The sequence below is a fragment of the Polyodon spathula genome, chromosome 8 (genome assembly GCF_017654505.1).
Source record: "Polyodon spathula isolate WHYD16114869_AA chromosome 8, ASM1765450v1, whole genome shotgun sequence".
Taxonomy (NCBI): Eukaryota; Metazoa; Chordata; class Actinopteri; order Acipenseriformes; family Polyodontidae; genus Polyodon; species Polyodon spathula.
The window spans coordinates 27,793,726-27,815,680 of NC_054541.1; the positions used below are offsets into that span (position 1 = coordinate 27,793,726).

The 21,955-nt window shown below is 35.9% G+C and overlaps 1 protein-coding gene across 1 annotated transcript in view; it reads left to right on the top strand.

The window, feature by feature from the left end:
* The first annotated feature begins 9,070 nt into the window (after window positions 1-9,070).
* The window catches only part of LOC121319718 (transcription factor SOX-5-like), a 243,556-nt gene continuing 230,671 nt past the window's right edge, over window positions 9,071-21,955 (top strand). The window contains exon 1 of the mRNA XM_041257435.1: window positions 9,071-9,162. The gene's annotated coding sequence lies outside the window, so the exon portion shown is untranslated. The remainder of the gene's footprint in view (window positions 9,163-21,955) is intronic.

Sequence of the window (21,955 nt, forward strand, 5' to 3'; positions counted from 1 at the left end):
AGCTACTACTGCCTTTCATACGGTACAACTAAAGAAAATAAAATGTTAGCAATACCGGGTCCCCTAAATCAGTCTTTACTTAATTAACTAAAATAAGTACTGGCGGAAAAAAAGAATGTGGACATGTTTAATTGTTATAGGGTCTGATTGACCGACTAAGATGCATTACATTCTGCAAAGTTCCATGGTCAGTTTGGTATTGGGGTTCAGTTAGTAGCACATTTATCACTGGGCCAGGAGGTCACAGCATGGACATGTGCCAAATCCTAACATGAAATTGTTCCATCTGCCAGTACCCGCAGAGAGGTTTGAGACTGCGGCTAAGGTGGTATCCTTCACATTTGTTGCATGCAGGAGACACAGGACCCCTTTGTAAATGCTTTCACAAAGGACTGGTCTTTGAAAATAAGCAGGCTGCTAAGTGGTTAGCTTAACCTTTTTAGGGCCATGACAAATATAACTCTAGGCTCTCTGGTTTCCCACAATATGAATTATAACTGTAAATAATTCTGGTAAAATCTTTGTTTAAAAAGCTTCCAATAGTTTCAAATGTAATTTCATCAGTTTTTATTTTCTTGAAATTCAAGTGTTTCTTTTTGCCATTTCTGTTTTTTTTTTTCTTTTTGGTACTTTAAGTCTGTGCTTTCAGCTCAGGAGTGCTTTTTAGTTCTTGTTGCCTGCCATAGACATATGTAACAAAGCAATCAAGCATCTGATAGAGCACCATATAAGCTATGATTTTTTTTTTTTTTTTTTTTTTTCTTTTTGAGCTGGTTACTCTAAAGCAAGGGTGCCCAATCCTGGTCCTGGAGGGCCGGTGTCCCTCCTGGTTTTTGTTCCAACTGTACACTAAATTGCTTAATTGGACCAATTAAGCTTCTAATAAGTGCTTGATTGGTCCAATTAACTAATGTAGGGGACAATTGGAACAAAATCCAGGAGGACACCAGCCCTCCAGGACCAGGATTGGGCACCCCTGCTTAAAGGATTACCAGCTAAAATGTTTTATGCTGGGTGGAAAGTAGCAATCTTTTTATAAGACTGTATTTTACCTGTCTTAAGACCATAGGTTAGGATAAAAGTGGAGATTGTTGTGATAATAGGAAAGCTTTGAAAATAAGGACTTGTATCTCCTGTCCCAGGCAAACAACAAGCTTCCATTTTAAATTAAACTGAAAAAATCCTAGTGGTTAGGGAGCTGACGAACTTAAATGTAAAGAAAGGATTTTTGAAACTGCATCAAATTGCTGATGAATCACCCTGTCTCCCAGGCTCAAAAGTAAACAATTGCAAAATTATTTCTAACAGATTTTTATTCCTGGACAATTAATTACAGCAAAGTCAATAACATGTTCTTACTTTTTTGTAATGACTGAAGCTTATTTTAATTAATTATTATTAAGGCTAGGCTGATTGTAGAATGTAATTAATAGGTAAATCTTATGCCTCAGCCTGTAGAGCATAAAGTTCTTTGAATTATAATAAAGGCCAAGTCAACATGACTATAAGCGTTATAGCAAAACCTACACCTTGGTTAAAGTAAACAAAGTAATTGTTTTTCACACATGGTTTTCACATTGAACATGGACGTCTCAGGTACACTTAGGGTAAGCCAATGTTGTATTGATAAGGTCATGTAAACAACTTGCAGTAAGCCATCATGTTATGTTTGTATTTTCAGAAACCGCCTGCTTTATGTTTTGAAACCAGCCTTCCTTTTGGTCAAATATACTTGTTATGGCTGCAATAACTGCCTCCCTCTCACCTTTCCCTACAGCCATATTCCGTATTCTTGCTCTAAATACAGTTCAACACATAGACTGCACAGCACTGTTATTTCATGTGCCCTTTATTAAACACTAAGTTAAGGCTCTGGGATTAATACTGTGCTTATTCTGACTCTGGGAAAGTCAGTGTCCTTAGGGATTGTGTGAGTGGAACTTTCTACCTGAAACAATATCAAATACCTCTTTCTGTATGTGTTGGTTTACATATCAACTGCAGGAAACCAAGTTTAGTGACTTCCTTGAAGGCTTTTGAACAATACCCATTGTTAACCATTGATATGACATGACCTCATATCCAGGATATTATTCAGGGAACTTGGGCTCCAATAAATTATATACCTTTTAACTATTAAAATAATGAAAGATTTGTGACTTTGAGGACAGAAAGTGAGATGCACATGATTAGGAACTCTTGAGGGTGTTGTTGGAAACACAATCATACTGGGGTCAGAAGGTGACTAGTTTGATTGCTGGTTATACTATTGTATTATAAAGGCATACTTCTAAAAAGCAATGTAAAACCTACACAGCTATATAAAACATCCCTGAGGTTTATCCATTTTAAACATTACCTGATATACAGTACTCTGCATATTGAGTAGCACTTGCAGTCCAATGCAGACCAGCCATTACATAAAAAACAGATGGGATCATAAGAAACCGTGACTTTAAAAATAACCAACCTGGCCAGAGATAAACGTCTAACCTTCCAACATCTAGTCTGAGCAAAATGACATATACTGTACATGTATTTGTTGTGGGTTTATGTATAGTATGGGGTCACAAACTGCATGACAGGCATTAAATTAAATAGGAACAGATTTGCTCAACTTTTCTTGTTTTTCCTCACACAGTTTCTCACAAAAGTATTAGTCTTGTTTTTCTAGGAAGTGGCTGTCTTTAATATACATTGTTATTTATTTGTGCTGGCATACTGTGGTACCCAGCAGATATAAGAGTTAATAATTTGGGATGGCGAGATATTGCATTCAAAGATACATAGAAAATGAGTTATTCTTACTGTGCAGTTCCTCCTTGACATGCCTTGCTAAGTCTAGTTCTTCATGTTAACGCATTTTATATTTCACCCCTTGATATGAGTTTGACTAATTTCTTCTAAGAGCACTGCTTTTTATTCTGTGAAAATGTGCCCTTTTTCTAAAGTATCTAAATAATTCAGAATTGTAAATCTTTAAAATAGACATATTCTTTAGACAGAGTAAATGTGTACTGTACATTTTCCCCAGGAGTCACATATTGGCCGACACTGAATAAATGAAATTATGACTGCAGCAAATTAATGACTTTGCCCATTTCATTTGAGATGACACTTGATTACCGAACCGCATTTAAGGCAGGTTAATTTAATTTAACTGCAAATGCTCTACAGTGATGGTTCAGTTAAGGAACTTGGAGTTTCAGCTTTAAAACCATGTGTGGTATCTTTTCAAGGTTAGAGCACTCCGCTATATATTTGATATGTCCTCACACACAGTTGAGATTGACAGCTTGGAAAACCTCTGTAAATAAAGCTCTGGAACTAAAAAGGTGATTCACTATGGTACAATTTATATTTTAGAACATGTTAAATTAAGTAAATCACCTACCAAGTTTTGGAAATAACCCCTATTGTGTGGGTTAAATGGTACTATTTTAAGAATGATATCACTCTGGATGATAGATTGCCAGCAAGTTAATGTGGGACAAGGAAGAACTGTAGCCTACTTTGTCCTGTATTTAGTTGATCATATTTATTTTTGGTCAGATTTCAGTAGATTTAAATAGTGTCCTAATCGTAAAAGCAAAACAATTCACTAAGCTAGTTTAAACTTACCACACCCAGCAGCAGGTCATGTTAGTAAAATGTTGTTTTAGCCAATGAAGATTAAATCATAACTGCTCCTTTGTGTAATATTTTATGGATCAGTTAACAGAAGCTAAGACTGTTTAGTCAGCTGCGTTTTTTTTTTTTTTTTTTTTTACTAAATTTATATGATTTCTAAAAAATTATAAATAAACAAGGTAAAGAAATGACTTTTGTAGTATCACAATTTGTCTGTAGCCCATGTTAAATTCCAAAATTAAACTCATAGTTGTTCCAGTTATCATTTAAAGGTATCAAGCCATTCTATAGTAAAGTGCACCTGTCGTTGTATTTGACTTGTGTTACAGGAGATGTGTGATAAACTGCATGCCATTACTGAGGAAGGGTTTTGGAAGTTACTAATGTAAGTGCATCTTGTCTGCTTAGCTGGGATTTATGTCTCCATAAAGTTATCACTGTGATCATGTTCTTTATTATCAATTTACCTATTACATGTACCTGCTGATTTATAGCTGAACTGTCAAGGGTTCAACTTTATAGTTCACCCCTCATTTCTGAAACTTCGGAGACAACTTCCATATTCAATATCCAGAAATAGGTTCCTGTATGCAAATAAAGGCTCCTGTCAGGGTTAAAACTGAAATACTGGTACATTGCTGATGCTCAAACCAATCAGACATTAAAGAGCTTGGTTAAGGTATAAAATTGTATTTTATCATAACTAAAGTATTCATTTTATAGTTTGTCCCTTACCTGCTAATAGGGCAAAACTGCTAAAATGATACTTTCGGAAAACTGAAAAAAAAAAAAATAAACACTTTTAAAGTTACATTAAAAAATCACTTGTAGATACATTTTCCATGCTTTGCAGGGCATTATGGTGCAATGCAAGAAGACAACTTTTTTTTTTCCAATCCACACTGTTTAACCCGTTTTTCTTTTTCAGATTTGTGCTTTTTGCATTTGTGGTCAGTTTTATTTTGTCTCACTATGTGCTGTCAAAATGTTACTATTTAAAAAAAAAAGAGAGAGATTTTTGCTTGGAGTTAACGATCACAACCTTGCTGCAGTATTGCTTATCATATCTTTGTAATGTTAATATAAAAAATTGCAGTAGCACAATATCTTTTTGAAAACATGTGTGTATAACAAGAAACAGACTGCTCCTTATAGAGGCTGCCATGCTGATCTGAGGATTTTGTAAACAGGAAGTACCATTTTTGCCTTTTTTGCTTTACGTGTTACTGTTTGAAACACATGTTAATTCAAGAAAGCGAAAGTGCCTATTAGCCTCTTCATATCTCCCTGATTATCAGAGATCAGGTTTGTCATTTTAGCATGTTATGTATTTCCCTTTGGGCATTCATTTTTTTCACTTAATCTGAAAATAATCAAAAATGCATTTTTACCCTATTTGCAAGAGATGGTTTTAGAATCTGTATGCATCATTTTCTGTTAGTCATTACACCTGGAGTTTAAAGCACCCATGTGATCTCAATAGAACTATGAGAAACATGTCTTATCTATAAGTACAGCTATAACACCAGATTGTAATCATTAACCTGCCCCTACCTCCACTAGGGCTACAGTGTTAAAAAAGGGTTCATAATAACGTAAAAATCTTCACTATTTAGATGGCAGCACATAATAATGACTGTTAAAGAAGATTCTCATAAACTGTATGAAATGAATTGCACATCAATAATATTATATGCATTTCTAATAAATGGGGAGGATATTGTTTAGCTGGTTATTTAAGATTGTCTTATGTTAACAGTTGCCATTTCTAGGACCCCCTTGCAAACGAGACATATCAATGGGTTCTCATCCTGGTCAAACAATAATTGAATTTTGTACATGTTAATCAGCCCTTTCTCACCTGGTTCAGTCACCTCAAGCAGTTCTCAATCTTAAAATGAAAAAGTGATTCAGTTTGGCATTTTATGCCTTAGACCATTTTTTCACCATTTCTCAACATGAAAGAACACAAATAAGACAATGTTAATGGAGTTTATTTTATTTAATTAATAAATGAAAACTGGATATTTTGTTACATGTTTAAGGATTTTGATTGATACCTAAAGGATCCTCTTAAATGAACGACACAGGGTGGCATGGTTTAAAAATGTTTGTGTTTAAGTTGAACAGGATGCACTGCCTGAACTAAATTTCCTTCCTTGCACTGTGTTTAACTCCAAGTGCTTTTCCACATCCTCTAAACAAATATGAGAGACACAACCTCATATCCGACAACGTCCACTTATGGCGATTTACTACTGCAAAAATGAAATTCAAAAGGCATTTTGTCCATGACATACGACAGGGATGCAGCACTGAATGGCAGGGTCCTCCAATACCTCATTAAGAGATGCTGTCATAGCATCCTCTTAACACTAGAGGGCAGATATAGCACTTTTTGTTTGAAGCAACTTACTCAGCCTTTTACTGTACTTTTATTCTTCCCATTGCTTGTATAATAAACGGAAACAATAGTAATTGCTATGCAAAGAACAAAAGATTCCACCTGCAGGAGTGGTATAAGATTATTTGTTATGGCTTGAGTAGACATAGTTTCATTGTTTGTTTTTTTTTTTAAGTCACTAGTTTGAATTCAGTGAAAGACCACTGACAACCCACTGCAATATGTTGGGACTTTATAAAGCGGAGTGATATGTGATATATGTTATTCAGCAGCAGGGCCTTAGTCTGAATCTGGCTTGGGCGTTTGCAGTTTATAGCTTGATGGACAGTGGGCTACATCACAAAATGAATAAAATAAGGAGCTAGAGATGTGCATGGTCACAGAAACTGACCTGCTCCATCGTCCGCTTAAGAGAATAGCCCCTCTGGAACAGGCAAGCAATCCCCGCTCTGTGGAAAAACAGAGGACTTAATTGTCTAGTGCTGCCAGTCATACTCCAAAAAACAAACAGAAAACCCCAGAAAAAAAAACATTTTTAATTCTGTATTTGAGGGTTCAGTCATGACATGTATTAAAAATGGGAACATCTACTGTTTTTGCCTCAAAGAAGGACAGAGTTTGGACAGAGTTTTTGTACAGTTCCACAGTTTACACTTGGTTCCTTTTTCTTTTCAAAGAAATATGTTAAATGGAAGTAGGTCATGCTCGTCTTTTTTTGTTGTTGTTTTTTTTTTTTTTTTTTACAAGGCAGAGTGCAGATTTTATGATTATATGTCTGTAAGGTCATGGATGCAGATACCAGAATATACGACTAACAGATCTGTATTTGAGATAAATACAGTTCATTGTGATATGAGTGTAGTGCTGTTGTAGAGTGTGGGTTTGTGCTGGCATCTGAACATGTTAGCTGTCTAGTGATAATAAGCAGCAAATAGAAAGTACAAAACAAACACTCATGATTACTTCACAAAAACACAGGTCCTTCTGGGTCACTTCATACTAACCAAAATAAAGGAACAGATTACTTTACTTCAACCGCTATTTATACCATCACTCATGACCTCCTGGGAAATGATTGCAGCTGCTTCTCCAATCCGCGGCTGCCACATAATTTCCCTTCCGGGCCAATGAGTTAGTGTACCGAAGCTCCGGCCCTTTTCTAAATGACCGATTTCCTTTTAACCCTCGGAACGAAGCGTCAGGCCAAGTAGTCCAGGGTACTCTGTTCCCGTTACTTCGCGCCCTTGCAAGTCAGGAGGGAGATTTACCACCAACAATCATTGTCTTTCTGTTACACCATGCATTAGTGGACTCAAGGTGTGAGCAGACCTTAATTTGGACAGCTCTCTTGGGCGATGTGTCATGGTAGCCACAAGGCCAAGTAACGATCTCTTGTACCCATGGAGATACGGCAGCATACCCCCCACTAAAAACATATATATATATATATATATATATATATATATATATATATATATATATATATATATTCAGCAAAGGTGTGAACACAAACCCAGCCATGCTCCCGTCACATAGCACTGAGAAGTATGACCGTTTTTAAAAACTTTACTTTCACTACCTCCAAATTATGGTGACCCCTGTGGCCTCAGTAAAGCTCTCATATACATTGTCTAACCATGATACTTGGTACACAAGAGTGTAACCATAAACTTGTCCCCTGTAAAGAAATACAAGTAGCAGCATAGGAAGTACAGGCATAGGCATAGTGTGTGGTGTGTTATTTCTCACATCTGCTAGAAGCAGTGTTGCAGGGGGACAGGCTGGTTACATTCTGGTGTATTTAGATGAACTTTGGGTTTAGACATCATTCTACAGCTACAGAGGTTCCTTAAACTTCTTAATTTCACTGAAATAGAAAAGATCCAAAATAGCATCAAAACAACAAGAAGAATACATCACACATTTCACACACATATTGCACTTTAATATATATGTTTGGTTTTTTTTATGCTGTAGTAAATAGTACTTACAAATATACGTTTTCTAATATGGTTAACGTTTATATAATGCATAGTGTTGAATTGTGTTCCCTACTGGAAATAAACTGTTAAGGCTTTTGAGACAGAAACGTGTTAAAAAAGTGTGTGTGTGTGTGTGTGTGTGTGTGTGTGTGTGTGTGTGTGTGTGTGTGTGTGTGTGTGTGTGTGTGTGTGTGTGTGTGCAGCACAATGCGTCCCATAGTTAAACTCCTACACATGCTTTTTTAGAGTGTTCAGCAACCAATACTCCTAATAGCTGAAGGAGAGCAATGTCATACCGTAGTTTTTTCATTGACCCTTGTAATAAAACAATAATTCATCTAAGTAATAAAATTAAAAAAAAAAAAAAAAAAAAAAAACATACCAGAGGACTAGACTGTTTCAAAGTGCTGTCAATATTACACAAGATAACCAAGAAAACGAACAGAAAATCTATTTATAGATTATGAGGGGCTATTTTAAGAGACGTTTGAGAGCAACTAAGTACGATGACAACTGAATAATCAAGTGGTCCCCATTGGACTTTAAGGACTGACCCTTGGTCACACTACGTATTTATCAGTCACTTTGTTTCTCCCACTCTTGCCATAAACTGAGAAAAGTCTCTGATGTTCTGGTAGAGTAGCACGTAACTATACAGGGCTCTTAAAACGAAATTCTATAGCGATTCGAGGAGATCTGTAGCATGCTACTGCATTTGTCTTTTATACAGTGCATGGCATTACAAAACTGTGTCATAACAAGAAAAGTGATCTTTAAACTCGGTGCACGCACGAGGGTCCAATGAGGGGACCGTTGTAAAGATAATTTATAGAGAACTAAATTAAGTCTGGAGACTGCGTGTTGAGGTACATGGTGTCTAGAATGTTATTATTATTATTATTATTATTATTATTATTATTATTATTATTATTATTATTATTCTCTCCTCCCCCATTGTTTCCAGTCGCTTTGCCTTTTGTTATTTGCTCTCACATTGTTGTTTGTCTCTGAGCCGCCTGATGACCAGCAAAGGGATTTCACCTCGTTCTTGAGTGCGACAGAACAAAAACTAAAAACAAACACACAGCCGATCTTTTCTCTTGTTTGTATTGCTTGTTTTCCTTTGCACCGCGTGGAGTAGACGAGGTAAGTGTCTGGAAAGGTTTTAACTTATCATTATTAAAATAATTATACAAATAAAGTGTGCGCTAACGTGGACATTTTCACTCTGCTATACTGCAGATATGACTGAGACTTATTCTGCAGTGTCAGCCAGTAGTATACCTTTGCAAACGAAGCTTCTTATAGAAGTCTGAACTCTTATACCCACCTCAGATTTTCAGGACCCTGCAGATAAATCCGTGGCTTCAAAGGGATGGCAGTATGTATTTGAAAGGCAGACTTATTTAACAAGGGACTACAGCGATAAAAGTTACATCCATTTTTATATGTAGATGTATCACAGGCACTTTCTCTAAATACGCTGCATGCTTGGCATGTTCTATTATGAATTTGCATGATAGGGCGTACTATAAATACGTGTTAAAGGGCGCATTGTTTAAACAAACATTTACCTTGCGTGGCTACTGTTCTGTATCCGGTACTCTAAAAATAATTTTTTAGACTTTGTTTACAAAAGAGCGTAACTGCTTCTGTTACTAATAGTAATGGTATATGTTGCTAAAGTGAATGTGTACGCACTGTATACTAATTAAAACAAACCACATGCACAGCCAAATGCATTTACACATTATCACATTTTATTTGAAAATGTTTTGATGTGCTGCAATATTGTTTGAAACAAGAAGATAATCCTAGATTTGATTATATGTCATGTTTATTGTATAATTAGTTTGACGACGCGGAGGTAGTTGACGTTATAAAACACGCACATGTGCACTGTCAAATTCACTAACTCTGAACAAAGTTATTTATACCAATCGTATGTTCCCGTGGCTAGGTTGCTGTTTAAGTTAACTTTTATTGTTTAATTTAAAATGCGTGAAACATAGTAATCTAATTAACACCTACTAAACCGTTGGAAAAGGACATAATCTACCCTAGTCAGATGTTTGCTTGTATTAGCAGTCAATGCAACGTCTTACCTAGGGAAAAAAGGTTGAGTCTCATTTAAAAGCAAATAACTGTAACAGTACAACAGTGTGCTTGTAGAAAATAGTGCGTGTTTAAACATGCTGAATGTTTTAGGAAAACATTATGACAGCTAAGATCAGATGACTTTCAAAGACAAATCAATGCTATGTAAATAGTGTGCAATATAATTTGCTCAATATATTATTGTATAATGCATACTATATACAGTATCACACGTATATACCACATTAATTCGGGTATGTATATGCGTTCTATTAAATGTTCCTTTTCATGCCATGTATTGTTTTATGATGTTCTTTCATTATATTATATATATATATATATATATATATATATATATATATCTATATAATATATATGAATATTGATATATATCTATATATATTACATGATAAATTCGAACTTGATCATAATCTGAGATCTCTAAATCTTAGACTTAGCTCTACGTCAATATATGCCTTTATACGTCATAAAAATCAGAAATACTTCCGAGAATAAACTACAGTAAGTAAAACTAGCAGGCCCATAGAGTGAACGCTATCTGTCTTGCATTTACACTCTCCGTAACAACATATGTTCAACAACATAATTGTTTATTTATTATTTAAATAAATATATTATATATATATATATATATATAGATATATATATACATATATATATATTATATATACCGACACAAATGAAATGGCTTTGTCAGTTTCCGACTTTTGTTTTGTTGCTAATAATATAGGAAAAAAATTCCATGTATTTGGAAATAGGAATATGAAAAGGAATAATAGAGCAGAACATAATATAATTAGTTAGTTTTGACCAATTTATGTTAATTTAGATATACTTTTTTCAAGTTCAAATTCAAACTAAAAACAGTAGCAGCCACCTTACAACATATGTTTATAGTTCCAGCAATCCATTGCATTTTGTTATTCCTCTGGAATAATAATTAAAAAAAAAAAAGAGTATCACTTTCTTTAATTTCTTGAGGAACTCGCATAAAAAGCACAATGCATCACATCCTGTGGGAAGAACACACTGCACACATGGTTAAAATCTATCCGGTATACTGCTCAAATGCCTCTGAGGTCACATGCAAGAGTTACAAATTCCTGCTGCAGTGTCTTCTGCCGAGCATGTTTGGCTTTCCGTTATCTCTAAACATGCAAATTTGTTTGAAAATGTATACATCTAAACAGCAGGAGAAGGCTTTATCCAGGGTATTTATTCTGATGATAGCAGCAACAGATACCAGCTTTTTGAAAGTTTCTGGAGTGCAACTTTGATTCAGCTCGTTTCTACAGCTTGTACTCTTCGGGAAAATTAAAGAGGTTGTTGATCGCAGGACAGGAGCCTGTAAACAAATTCCATGCATGTGACCACTTGTTGGGTCATAGTTTTAATTCTTCAGCATTATTCCTGCTATGCGTGTTTAATAGACGCTGAAAGCAACACCCACAATATGCTTGCAGGCCAAAAATGCTTTGTGAATTTTGACACTGCTTGATAGTATTTGCCAAACTGTATGAATTATAATTCTAATGGATTTAAGAGGCTTGTCCTAACATTGTCTCATCTTTCCTGAAAGCTAAAGCTGGCTTACTATAATGTGGAAGTGTGAGGCCAGAGTTGTTTTTTTTAAGGATTTCAGTAACTCCATGTAAGCCAGTGATTGTTAACAAATTGAAATAGTCTAAGATAAAGAGCAAGGCTTTTATGTATGCAACGTATGTACTGTTCACCCAAATGACAAAATACCACAGTATAAAATATTGCCAAAAAACACATAGTACTAAGTAACATTTTAGTACTATATGGTTTCTGGCATTACTGTACTTTAATCTGTAGTCTTTGTATTTGATGTTGTGTCAGTGTGGAATAGGATTAAAAAACAAACAAACACAAAAAAACCCTTGTGGTTATATTTTATATATATATATATTATATATATATATATATATATATATATATATATATATGTAAAATTAGTGTTCTGCGGTATATCGATTACCATGGTATATCATGATACCAGACTCGTACAATACCTAATATCAGGGTAAAATAAAAATATCGAAGTATCATGGTTTTTCGATACCATGTTTTTTTATTTAATTTATTTATTTGTTTTTTTTTTTATTTATTTGAGCTTTTAAAACAAAACTCTAATTGTGTGCTTTAAAAACAATATGAACTAAGTTTACTGTTTTCCGCTTTGCGGAAGTGACCAACTACCCTGCGCTCTCTGGGAAAATGAAATTACTGCAGCAGTCATGGCGAATGCCGGAGAGAAGCTAGATGTGGAACTATTTTGGATTTCAGCCAGGTGACAATAGCAATCTGGTTGAAGGCGGACAATCAAAATATCAAACATGTTTTAAAGAAGTGAAAAACAAACAGAGGAAATGCCAAAAATATATTGAAATATCTTTCAGATCGCCACCCCGATCTCTTTGCCGAAGTTTACTTTGACTGTAGTTTCTTCCGTTCTTATTAGACAAAGGAGCATTCAGAACAGAAAATAGTAGTCACTTTTTTACACAGAGAATTGTGAGGGTCTGGAACCAACTCCCCAGTATTGTTGTTCAAGCTGGGATCCTTTAAGAAGCTGCTTGATGAGATTCTGGGATCAATAAACTACTAACAACCACACGAACAAGATGGGCTGAATGGCCTCCTCTCATTTGTAAACTTTCTTATGTTCTTATCTCAGTGAATATTGTACAAAAAAGTCACAGCAAAGATAACACATAAAACAGGAATGTGCTAGATGCTGATCAAAAGGGAGTTCACTGATGTTTGTTTTCTTTGTCATTACAGTGCATTTACTAGAAAGTGCAAAAATAAAATTTGTCAACATGTGTCATTAAAACTCTACCGCATGTCAAATGTTAGCGATGTTTTTATATTCTTTTGGGTTTTGTTTAAATCCATATTCTATGTGCATGTCCCACCTCACACAGCCCGACCCTGACTCATCTCATCTGAGTTTGCACAAATTCCAGAATCAGTTGTGCTCAGTTTTGGTTTGACGTCACAATTGAGTTTTTTGCACACTGCTAAGGCCAAATTAGACCACAACTAGATCAAGTGATTAATATGTATGCAAGTGTTATTAATACTGCCCTGTACACATTTTTTTTTTTTTTTTATTAACTTAGACCAACATAGCGACCCTCACATTATGCATGGCATCGTATGCTGATTAGACGGCTGAACGAGGCAAGCAAAAAAGAAGTGCCTATTAATTTAACTATTGACCATTTACACTGTGCAAACATTTCAGGCAGTGTTTGCATTTTTGATTTTTGTATAGTTTGTCTACTACACTTTAGCCTGTGGTAAATGAAATTCAACCTGTTGATTTTTATTTGACTTTGGTGTTTTTTTCTCACTCGTGGATTTAGGGGCTTGTGATTTGTGACCTATTGGAGATCGACGCCCCGGTTACTTATGTTTTAGCACAGCAAGATAAAACAGCCTGCCAGTAAATTGATAATAAAAAGGTACATTAATTTACCTTTGCTTAAACACCTAAAAATAAAAACTATTCCAATGTGCACATATTTGGCATTTTTGAATCCGGGACTGTGACAGGCTGGTGAGTGGATAGAGGCCCAGAGACAGACAGCAGTTCAAACAAATATACTTTTATTATAAATAAACACAAAATAAACAAGCACAAGGGCAAAATAAAGGGATTTAAACACAAATAAAGCAATATAAAAACAAAACTTGCAAAATTAAGGTTTCCAGGCTGGGCAATGCCTTCACTGGATTCACAAATACAAAAAAAACACAAACACCAACCTGCTTCCTCAGCTCACTTCTCTCAAATGAGAAGCAGAGCCCTCCTTTTATGTCAGGTGGCTGGGCACTGATTGATCGTTAATTAACCTAAACAACTAATCAGCCCCAGCCACCTGAACATAATAAACCCAGGCAGGTAGGGGAAATTAACCCCATCCCTGCCAATTTAAAAAGGGCAGAGCTTTGCTCTGCCACAGGGACACTCAGAGCTATTCAAGACTAATGTATTTTTACCTGTGGAACTAAAGCTGTCAATATTCTGCCATCTTGTGTGACAAGTCACATGACAAGCCACATCACTTAAACCTGCTTCACCATTGGTTCACTCCCTTATGACTAATCGGTCTCAGTCAGGTTTGGTTGGCAACCGCCGCACACAGACAGACTGATCACATCTGAACAAAACAGCGACTGAAAAAGATTCAACATGCTCAATCTTCGAATCTGAAGACATCCAAATCTGAATAATCTTGATTTTAAGAGCTTGTACACTGCTACGATTCATCCAGACTGTGTACGGCCAGTTGAGATGAGATGAGTCGGGAAGTCTTGAGTTGGGCTGAGTGCGGCGGACTCACTGACAACTGTGAAAATCCTATGTTTAGAATTGCATGCATGAGCAGTGGAAAGACCAGAATGAATACAGATTTCACTGCCGATGTGATGCCTAACCTGCAGACACAAGTCCGCCAACTACACAACACAAGTCCGCCAATGCAGATGGCTACAGGTTCAGCATGAAATCAATAAAAAGTACTTGCAGTTTATTATAGTAAGTATAGTGGAAGTCTTTTGTCTAATTTACTTTCTTTGCAATATTTTTAACAACCAAACAAGCATGTTGGGCCGAATGGCCTCCTCGTTAGTAAAATGTCTTATGTTCTTATTTAATGTGCTCATGGGCGTTGTTTTGACGGAGGCATTTGGCTTGAAACAGAATTCTGTTCTAATAGCATGTAAGAGGGTGGCATCTACATTAATGGCCCATTTGTTTTGTTTTGGAAATGTAACATTTAAATATAATGCTTAACTTTTAATTTTTCACTATTGAGTTGCGTATGTTAACAGTGTTTTTAGTAATGCAGTTCACCAGAAATGTTTTTTTTTTTTTTAATCCTACTAAACTAATTTTATTAAATTATTTGCAAGTGGTGATTGGTGATATCTAACACTATTTAAATAACAACTAACAAATTGTAAAATGAACGCAGTGTTTAAAATTAAAGATTACAATGTTTGTGTATATTCCCCAATGCAACACATTACTGTGTTCATTTTAAACAGAAATGTTTTACAGTGTACATGAATCAATCAGGCTAGTCTGTTTAGCATTATACTGTGTTTTGATTGTTTTACTTTTTAAAATATTTGAACAGTATAGATTCATGGAGGTGTTATGTTGTATGTGACTTTTTAAGAACGTAAGAAATGTTACAAACAAGAGGAGGTCCATTTGGCCCATCCTGCTGATTTGGTTGTTTATTGATCCAAGCAACAACCTCATCAAGCCATTTCTTGAAGTAACGTGTGTATCAGCTTCACAACAGTGCTTCATTTTTTCATTCCTTGGTCACATTTTTAGAGCATTTCTAAGATACCCCTGTATGTAAGACGTCTAACCTAGTTATAAAAAGTCTGCTTCAAGGAGAGTATTTCTGTGTTATTTTGAAATCTATAAGAATTTAGAGATTCCTTGTAATTTGAGAATGCCAGAGTTGTTTTTTTATATGTCAGAAATAACGAAAATGGTGTCTCTTACACTAAGTGTTGATCTTTCATTCCAGTTTTATTTGAATTTTATAGTCAGTGACAATGTGTGTGTGTGTGTGTGTGTGTGTGTGTGTGTGTGTGTGTGTGTGTGTGTGCTGAGAAAACAGTTTGTGAACTCCGATGATAATTATGGAAATTCTATAGATTTACAATGACAGCCTGCTTGAATCAAAACCAGTATTTTCTTAAATATACAATAAGATTTATATTAGCCAATTCCATGTCACAAAATGATGTATGAATTACACTGACAATGAGTAATTAAGATTTAGGGTATGTCAAAAAGTAAGTGATCCCCTGGTTTTATCAGATGAATGAAGGGGATAATTAGAATCTGGTGTTTAAATAATTAGGTAGCTCTTCAGGGGTGAGTTTGGGAGGCCCCACCCTATATAAAGATCAGAAACTTTGTGAGTTTGGTCTTCATCATACAAGTGTGTGCAAACACGTCATGCCACGATCAAAAGAAATCTGAGGAAAAACAGTTATTGATGCTCTTCGGTCTAGAAAGGGTTACAAAACCCTCTTGGGGTTCTCTCCAAGAATAAACCGGAAAATTATCTAAGGAAGATTTAAGGAAGTCACAAAGAACCCCAGAGTAACATCCAAGGATCTGCAGGCCACTCTCGCCTTGGCTAATGTGACCGTTCATGACTCACTTATCAGAAAAAGACTGAACAAGAATGGTGTTCATAGAAGGCTAGCCAGGAGGAAACCACTGCTGTCTAAAAAGAACATTGCTGCCTGTCTGAAGTTTGTCAAAGAGCACATAGATGATTCACAAGACTTCTGGAACAACATTCTCTGGACATACGAGTCAAAGGCAGAATTTTTTGGGCCTCAATGAAAAACATTGTTTGGCGAAAACTAAACACAGCATTCGTACAGAAGAACGTCATCCCAACCATCAAGTGATGGTTTGGGGCTGCTTTGCTGCCTCAGGACCTGGACGGCTTGTCGTCATTGACACAACCATGAATTCTGCATTGTATCAGAAGATTCTAGAGGAGAATATCAGGCAATCCGTTCGTGAGCTGAAGCTGAACCGAAAGTGGATCATGCAGCAAGACAATGATCCTAAACATACAAGCAGAGCTACAAAAGAATTGCTGCAGAATAAGAAATTCCATGTTTTAGAATGGCAAAGTTCGGACCTAAACCCCATTAAAATGTTATGGCAGGACCTGAAGCGAGCTGTCGAATGTTACCGAGTTGAAGCAGTTCTGCAAGGAGGAATCGGCCAAAATTCCTCAAAACTAATGTGAGAGACTGACCAACAGTTACAGGAAATGCTTAGTTGAAGCCACCAGTTACTGAATCTAAAGGGTCACATACTTTTTCACGAATGGGTATTGAATGTTGAATCATTTGTGGATAAATAAATGTTGAAAAGTATGATGTTTTGTGTCATTTGTTTAATCAGGTTATCTTTATCTATTATTGGGACTTAGATTAAGCTCTAATAACATTTTAGGTTTGATATTTGTGAAATATGTGAAAATCCTAAGGGGTTCACAAACTTTTTCTCGGCACTGTATATGTATATATAAATAGCAAACATTTCACCATACTGTAGCATTATTAACTGTGTATTAGCCTCTTATGTACTTTGCACTTGCAAAAAAGGAATTTGGCAGCTATTTAACATGTAATGGACATAAGATCCAAAGTATCACGATAGTATCGAATATACTGTGCATGGTATTGTATTAATACTCCTAAACGAGTTATCGAGGAACACACACACACACACACACACACACACACACACACACACACACATATATATATATATATATACACCGCTACACGCCACGCGATATGATTTTTCATCGCAGCAACATGACTCTACACACTTGAGCAACACAGACGCGATGTGACAGGTTTGAAAAAAATTGTTATTGACAAAACTATGATCAATACTGGTACATATTTGACAACATGATGTGGATATAAGCAAAAAAAAAACAGGCTTACCCATTTCCTTTGAAATGGACCCATATATTATATTTCATCACTGTATCTTTATAATTGCGATGATCTTTGTTATAAAGCTCTGGGTATTTTTCAACGGCAAGTATTATTTTTCCTCCATCATTTTGGATTCTGCTTCACCCTGGTGGACTCCGTATATTGAAGCTGTACTCTGATTGGTTAATTCCCTAGATGTTGTGCAAAGAAATTACAAAAAAAAGGATTCAATCCTATTTATTGCACGACGCTCCATTATTACGCTGGTGACGCTCCCGCTTTGCCTGTTGTGTCACCTGTGGTGTGAAAGAGACTTACCAAAAGTATAGGTTCTATTCATTTTGTCGCATTGCTGCCCATTTTCAATTGTCACATCACATCTGGTGTGTAGCTGCCTTTAGCCTTTCATTAACTGCAAAGTAGTTACTGTTTAAATGCATGCCACATGGAGACCAAGTGCTATGCATGCTGTACCAAAGGCGATTTTAATAGGATGTAATGTAGTTTGGAGCCAGGGTAAAGTAGCTCTATATTAGAAAAAAAAAAAACTGTTATAACAAAGTGTTTTGTAATTAGGAATGCGCTGCTCCTGCCTCACTCCAAGTCTCACCAAGTGCCCAGGGGAAAAAAAATAAAATAAGTGGTGGGTCTAATAGTACAAGAACAGTGACCAGTTTTCATTTACTTAGCCAACATGAATAAAAGCTGCTGTAATACAGCTCCAACTTTGAATCAGTGTGGACTGCCTTTCTTCCTACTGATACTGAATATGGATTTTACTGATTTTTTTTGTTAGTTTTGTTGTTTTTTCCCCCTCTCAACCCCCTGCTCAATGCAATCATAATTTTGAAACATTCTGCCTTTCTGTGCTCAGTTCTCATCCAAACCTCAATGTTGTACATACAGTACAGTATGTTTCACTGAACAGTTCAAACTGTTTCTTGAATGTCTCATTTCCATTTGTTAGAAAATTGTAACTTCTAACACCTTACATGTGTTTGATGGATATTTTAACACTTTTGGCCATTGCTAACACTTGATTTGTGGTATGCTGTAATGCTTTCTTTATGTTGCTGTCTGGGCAGATACTATTATTTCCTATCTGCTTTGGCTTCTAACACAGTCCACCATGGGAGAGATGTATCAAGATCGACAGACACAGTGCTAAATTGGTGGAGTGTAAAGTAGCGCTCTGCCGCGGCACACATTTTACCCCATCCCGAATGTATTAATTGGCTCTAAATTAAGTCATGGCATAAACTGGCACATTTAAATGTGAAAATTCTGCTGCGCCAGTGTTCTGAAACCGTCAAAATGGGCTATGGTAGCACAGATTAACAGACTACTCTGTAAAATAGCTCCTCACCTCCAAATGGGCTACCTCAATTGAACAATAGGTAGATCATTTGAAGAGGCAAGTGTCTTGACTTTATATTACACTACCGGTCAAAAGTTTTAGAACACCTCAATTTTTCCAGTTTTTATTGAAATCTACACAGTTTAATGTCTCATTGTACTCTGAAATTAAAGCATAGAACAAATAAACAATTAGAGATAAAAAAAAGAAATCATGGAATTATTTTGTTTAACAAAATTTAATCTAAATTTTTGACTCATCAAAGTAGCCACCTTTTGCAGATATAACAGCCGAACACACTCGTGGCATTCTTTCTACAATGGAAATCAAATATTGTTCAGAAGGTTCTTCCACTACACTCTTGCAGAAGTTCCTACAAATGTGTTGCACTTGTAGGTTGCTTTGATTTCACCCTTCTGTCCAGTTCATCACAAACCAGCTCGATGGGGTTTAAGTCTGGAGACTATGCTGGCCATTCCATGATTTGAAGCCTACCGTCTTGTTCTTTTCTTCTAAGGTAGTTCTGACATAGCCTGGAGGTATGTTTTGGGTCATTATCTTGCTGTACTAAGGCAACAGGGTCAAACAAATACCTGCTTCATGATTGGTGAATTCCTAATACTGTACAATGACATTTCTACATATGTACAGTGTGTATAAAGAAAAACACAAAAGCTTTAGAATTGTTGTTTCACGTTTGCAGTTATTGCAGCTCCGTGTTTAATATTTTGGAATTAGGAAGAAAAATAGGCTTCTTAAATGGTCATTTTAATTGATGTGTCAGTATAAGTTTTAAAGGTTCACAAAATGTTGCTGAATCTGTCATTCAAGATTGTTTTTAAAAAATCTATTTTGTCTGCATGTTGCTTTTTTTTCTTTTCTTTTGCAGTCTTCTTTCCAGCAGAAGTTTGTTACATTTTTAAAGATTGTTTCAATGGCGAATCGAGTTACCATGTACATTTGTAAAGAGGTTACTCAGTAGCTAGGTTAAATGTAAAAATGTTTCAGCCTAGGTTTTTGGGTGATGTTCTTGATGAACTATCAATGTTAACACATTTTAGGCAACTTACCTCAGCAGAATATGATGTAAATAGATTTTTTTTTTTTTAAATAACATGTCGGTTTCATCACACTGTGAATTAGTTTATTTTTTATTTTTTTTATTTTCATTCATGGATTTCTTTTAAAAATAAAGTGAGTTTAAAGTGAGTGAGTTTAAAAAGTAAAGTGCACCCAAATAAGACCAATTTGAAATCTCTCTTATTTGTGGACCCTTTTGGCGCTTCATAAAATCTCATTTTAATATCACAGACTTCATTTACAAATGAGGCCCAACTACAATTTATATAATTAAGACATGCCTTATAGTGCATGGCTAATGAGCGACGGAGAGCATTAGCGGTGCTAACATGGCCTTAACTTTCCAAAAGTGTCATGATACCTACGGGGCAATTTTAAGGGTATCGTAAACTCTGCACTATGGGCTTAATGCTGTTGCAAACACTTGATACATGCCCCCCTATGTCCGTTAATAATTAGGCTCATTATAGTTTGTTTTTTAATTAAGGCAAATATTCAGTTAACCTTATTAAATCATTCTTTATTAGCCTATGTAACACAATTCTGTGTTTACAGAGCAGTTTCAAACCTGTAAATTACAAGGGAACAGTACAGTTATACACACAGTGAGGTACATAGAAAATGGGGTGTTAGATCATTTACCTATACTTTCTGTCTGTTATATGACTAATGATTACACAACAGTGATTTTCAAGGCATTCAACATACGTTTCCCTAGTGTTGCGTGGCTCATGTGTTTGCAGATATATAACACGTAGAATGGAGGTATTGCGAGCATACCTGTCTTATTGAAACACAACACCAATTACGAGTCATCTAGAATATAGAAAAGGTGATAACTAATCGAAAGACTTATCGTATATGAACTTACGATCTTGCAATTAGACCCCTGACACAGAGGAATAAGTATTCATTGATTGAAAGTAGAGACATTTTAATATACATTTAGTGTGCCCCCTTATTTTGCCTTTGGTTTACTCCCCACTATAGAATGACAAATAGGACACCGACTGCATGGCACCCTGCACTTCACACGGTCATATCTTTAGCAGGTGAGCTGCTCAGGGACCCAGATGCTAGTTATTTGTAAGCTTTAAAAAGGATATACACCAATTTAATAAAAACAAAGGGATTAAAAACTCAGCTTATTAAAATTGGAGATAAAAGGTGATGAACGCTGTCTAACTTGAAGTGATCAGTCTGATGGATGTATCTTTGGAAAGATGAAGTCCCTGCTAATATGCTGACAAAGTTTTTAACTAATCATTTCTGACAAAATGACACTCAAGGACATTTACCTTTTTGTTACTTAGCCACTCTAGTGTAGATTTGGCTGTGTGCTTTAGGTTGTTGTTATGCTGAAAGGTGAACTTCCATCCCAGTTTCAGCTTTCTTGCAGAGGGCAGCAGGTTTTCCTCAAGGACTTTTCTGTACTTTGCTCCATTCATTTTCACTTCTGTCCTGACAAGTACCCCAGTCCCTGTCGATGAGAAACATCCCCATAACATGATGCTGCCACCACCATGCTTCACAATAGGGATGATGTTCTTTGGGTGATGCTCTGTGTTCGGTTTGAGCCAAACATAACACTTTGCATTTAGGCCAAAAAGTTATATTTAAGTTTCATCAGACCACAAAAAATTTTGCCACATGGTTACAGAATCTCCCTGGTGTTTTTTTTGCATACTTCAAATGGGATTCAAGGTGAGATTTCTTGAGTAAAATACAGACCAGATTTGTGGAGTGCTTGGGATATTGTTGTCAATGGACACTTTCACCAGTCTTGGCCATAAAAGTCATTGGCCTCTTGGTAGCCTCCCTGATCAGACTCCTTCTTGTTCGGTC